Below are 4,732 nucleotides of genomic sequence, written 5' to 3'. Positions count from 1 at the left end.
GAGTGGCAACAAACTAATGCATTCCTCAAGGGCATTCATTCTGGTCAGGCGGCACTTCACCAATCCTTTCAAACTCTGGCCTCAGCACTGATGGCAGCCATTGTCCCTGTGTCTGGCCTCCCTCTCCAACTTCCTCCACCCAGACCCAATCCCCTTTACCTCTGCCTATCCCAAGCACACCATCAGACCAGCCTGCACACACCTCACCACACAAGGGAAGCTCAGGCAAACATAAGCACCACACATTCCACAGGCACTCATGCAAGCATCACACACATACAGACACACCAACATCCACTGCCTCCACTGTGTCCCCCTCCTCGTCGTCTCCCTCCTCCCTTCCAGTCTCGTCTACACTCACACCTGCATGCACTACCTTTACAGCCACTACGTCCCGCACCAGCACACCCCGCTCACGTGCAGTCACCACCCCCACTACCATTCACACGTCCCCTGTGTCCTCTCCCAGTGTGTCTGTGACGCCCCGGCCGAAGATACACAAACGCAGGCACACACCCACCCAACATACATCCACCTCACCACAGCCTCCAGCGCATGCACCTGCTCCCAAAACCACAAAACGTACTCCTCCTACAACCACCACCTCTTCCTCCACTCCCAAACCCCCTCCAGCTACCCGTCCCAGTGTGTCCAAACAACTTTTCCTGTCCACGATTAACCTATCCGCACCCCCCATCCAACTCCTAGGTCCCGAACTAGCATCTCAGCCACAAAATCTCCGGGACCAGTGGTGCCTGTTGTCACAGGTATGTGGAGTGCACCGGTCACCAGGACAGCCAGTGTGTCACGGAGCCACAGCACAGCCAGTCCCCCCCTGTGAAGCACCAGACGTTGGCCAGTGCCCGGTGGGAGAGGGGGAAGACTCCAGCCACCCAAGCTGCTCCCAGGGGTCCCGGTGGGAGTGTGGACTCAGCTGTGACTCCTCCCAAGGTGGGGAAGGGCCAGAAGAAACCCGGCAAGTCTGGGACGAGCAGCACAGCGGAGAAGCCCGCCATCATCCCCGCTGCCCAGGAGGGCCCCGCCAGCCCCATCGCCGCTGCCAAGGAGGCCACCGCCAGCCCCATCGTCGCTGCCCAGGAGGCCACCGCCAGCCCCATCGTCGAGGCCACCGGCAGCCCAATCATCGCTGCCCAGGAGGGCCCCGCCAGCCACAGCCCACCTGCCCAGTAGGGCCCCGCCAGCCACAGCCCACCTGCCCAGGAGGGCCCGCCAGCCACAGCCCTCCTGCCCAGGAGAGCCCCGCCAGCCACAGCCCTCCTGCCCAGGAGAGCCCCGCCAGCCACAGCCCAGCTGACCAATGAAGGAGAGCCAGCCCCAGCCCAGCTGGGCAATGAAGGACCGCCAACTCAAGCACCGCTGCACAGGGCAAGCAACGCTGAACAGGGCAAGGACCGCCAACTCAAGCACTGCTGAACAGGGCAAGGACCGCCAACTCAAGCACCGCTGAACAGGGCAAGGACCGCTGAACAGGGTAAGGACCACCAACTCAAGCACCGCTGAACAGGGCAAGCACCGTTGAACAGGGCAAGGACCGCCAACTCAAGCACCGCTGTACAGGGCAAGCACCGTTGAACAGGGCAAGGACCGCCAACTCAAGCACCGCTGAAAAGGGCAAGGACCGCCAACTCAAGTACCTCTGAACAGGGCAAGCACTGCTGAACAGGGCAAGGACCGCCAACTCAAGCACCGCTGCACAGGGCAAGCACTGCTGAACAGGGCAAGGACCGCCAACTCAAGCACCACTGCACAGGGCAAGGACCGCCAACTCAAGCACCGCTAGCCATGAGCGGCAGGGGCACTGACGCAACAGGGACCGTCACGGGGTGAGTGATGCACTCTGGGCACCAGTCCCCCTCCAGAACCAGTGGAGACATGCATCCACTCTGTCTTTCCTTCACAGGATGAAGCACCCTGGGCACCAATCACCCTCCAGAACCAGTGGAGACATGCATCAACTCTGTCTGTCCTTCACAGAATGAAGCACTCTGGGCACCAGTCCCCCTCCAGAACCAGTGTAGACATGCATCCACTCTGTCTGTCCTTCACAGGATGAAGCACTCTGGGCACAAAGCCCTCTCCAGACACCAGTGGAGAATGTTATCCACTTGAGAGACTGTGGCTTTGCACTCCCCAGGATGCAGCAGTGGGCAAACCACCCACTGTAGAGACTTGAGAGACTGTGGCTTTTTAACTCCCCAGGATTGATCAGTGGGCAAACCACCCACTGTATAGACTTGAGAGACTGTGGCTTTGCACTCCCCAGGATTGATCAGTGGGCAAACCACCCACTGTAGAGACTTGTGAGACTGTGGCTTTGCACTCCCCAGGATGCAGCAGTGGGCAAACCACCCACTGTAGAGACTTGTGAGACTGTGGCTTTGCACTCCACAGGATTGATCAGTGGGCAAACCACCTACTGTAGAGACTTGAGAGACTGTGGCTTTGCACTCCCCAGGATTGATCAGTGGGCAAACCACCCACTGTAGAGACTTGAGAGACTGTGGCTTTGCACTTCCCAGGATACATCAATGGGCATGGAGGCCCCTCGTGGATCTGGCGTCATGCAGTCATCCGGCTGAGGTGCCACCCTTTCCCTTCCCCCAGAGGTGCCTGTTGTATTTCTATCTGATGCCCCTGCAGTGTTCTCTCTGTTTTGATCTGGTATCGTGTGTGGGCCTCGCCCATGCATTGTGGGCCCAGTGATCCACGGACCATAAATGGTGCAATATCTGGACTAATAATCTTGGTGTATATTTTGTTAATAGTGTATAATAATTATGTATATTTTTGCTTACTGATTTTTGATATATTACAATGGTTACACTCATTTCCTTTTGTCTTTGCATTCTTCCGGGGGGGGGGGGGATTGGGGGGTGTTAATATAATGTATAAATATGTATTAGTGTGTGTGTTGTCGTGGGTGGGGGTGTTGCGTGTGTGTCCCTGTTTCCCCCCTCCCCTGTGTCGTAGGTGCAGTATTCACTGTGGTGTTCGCCGCCGGCGTTGGTGCTCCTGGTACAGGAGCAGGAAGACAATCTCAGGGAGAATTTGGAGGTCCGGGTCCATGGTGTCCTCCTTCCTCGTGGAGTGTGTAGAGGTGAGCGTTTTCCCTTTGAGATTCCTGTTTCCGCCGTGTTTTTATCCGCGGTGTATCCGCCGCGGAAAAGGTGGCAGATTGGCCTGTCATAATAGTGTGGCAGGTACATTGTCCTCTGCCTGTCTGTTGGCGGTGACCGCCGAGCTGTTTGTTTGTACCGCCGTGGCGGTCAGAGTGTTAAAGTGGCTGTCTTTGTTGGCGGTTTCCGCCACAGTAGTAATTGCAAAAGTTTTACCGCCGGCCTGTTGGCGGTCTTACCGCCGCTTTAACACGGTCCGCCAGGGTTGTAATGACCACCTCTATCTTGCACCTTAACTTTTTGCAAGGATTAATTCAGTGCAGCCTAAATATTGTACTGCCTCATGAGGATTTCTGATTTGATCAAGCCGACTTTCTTGATCCTCAATGCGCCCCGTCTGCCCTCACAGGCCAAAAGAACTAAAAGGGACAACTGAATAAATGGTTTGTCAATCTGTTCTAGGTCGTTCATCTCAGCAGCTCTATCCAGTGTTAAGGTTAATTTCTCTTCCTGTCGTCTTCTGGCGCTGCTGTGGCACAATCTAGTTACTGTTTTTCACCTAATAGTAAAATTCTCAGTTTGTAATACTCTGTGCTCAGTTACCGAATTCTATGATCTTCTTGGGTGCAGTTTAATAACTGATGCACGTAATGGGGATTAATCCATGGCTACATAGGCATTTACAAGGTTTAACATATTTAGGGTTTTTACTTAATTTGTGCCCGGAAGCACGTCTTTGATTTGTTTCATATGAAAAGCTTTGATGCACCAGAGTGGGGAGCGGGACACACTTCCAGGCATATGAACGATCAGTTCATGGGGCATTACGTAAAGAACCCTGCGACTTGTAACTTGCTGAATGGTTAGATGCTGCGCTCAGTCATAGTCACTACTAATGGGAACACATGATCAAGCATATTAACATTGGGATATCTGAGCTACTAATTGGCAGGTGTGATCAATGGTAACTGTGAGGTAAATTGATATGATATTCAGTAAGTTTTCTGAGATAGCGTTCGGAAATTAATAAACTATTTCCATATGTTATTTTGTGTATTTTTATCCTTATGAGGACAGTTGGCTTTCAGGTTTCCGAATCCTCCTGAGTAAAATCCTTCGGAATTATAAAATTGTATTTTGTCAGATTCTGTAATAAATCCTCCCTAAAGCTACAGCCAATGTTTGTGTTAATGGAGGATTAAGAAGGTTGGGCCTATGAAGTAAGGCTCTGCTGATACTATCTCCCTAGAGTAAAGGGAAGTAAAGAACTGTCAGTTTCAAGAAGAGCTAGTGACGTGTTACTACTTCCTACATTTGCCCTGTTCTCATTTGCTCATTGTTGTTGCGCTCTAGTGGCAGTATGCATCATGGCTGTGTTGGCTTTGAACAGTGGGAGAATTCTTTCAGTGCGATCACTGGGGCGAGGGATAGTAATCTAGCTTCCGACAGTGTTCTACATTTCCTGTGGGCACCGTTGGAGTGACGTCTAGTATGGGCGATGTTATAGCACCAACGCCAATATGTCTTATTGTATCCTTTCTGGGGGTACATCAGGTGAAAGAAGTCCATCTGTTACGTGAAAGTCTTTTTTTGCA

The 4,732-nt window shown here is 52.8% G+C and overlaps 1 non-coding gene across 1 annotated transcript; it reads left to right on the top strand.

Annotated features, from left to right (window-relative positions):
• The first annotated feature begins 4,326 nt into the window (after positions 1-4,326).
• On the top strand, positions 4,327-4,453 carry LOC138273980 (small Cajal body-specific RNA 4). The gene has a single exon (XR_011200352.1). It is a non-coding gene; the product is annotated as a small Cajal body-specific RNA 4 (non-coding RNA).
• Positions 4,454-4,732: the final 279 nt, after the last annotated feature.

Source organism: Pleurodeles waltl, unplaced genomic scaffold (assembly GCF_031143425.1).
Source record: "Pleurodeles waltl isolate 20211129_DDA unplaced genomic scaffold, aPleWal1.hap1.20221129 scaffold_127, whole genome shotgun sequence".
Taxonomy (NCBI): Eukaryota; Metazoa; Chordata; class Amphibia; order Caudata; family Salamandridae; genus Pleurodeles; species Pleurodeles waltl.
The sequence above is the reverse complement of the archived record's forward strand: the minus strand, read 5'-3'. Positions and strand labels throughout refer to the sequence as shown.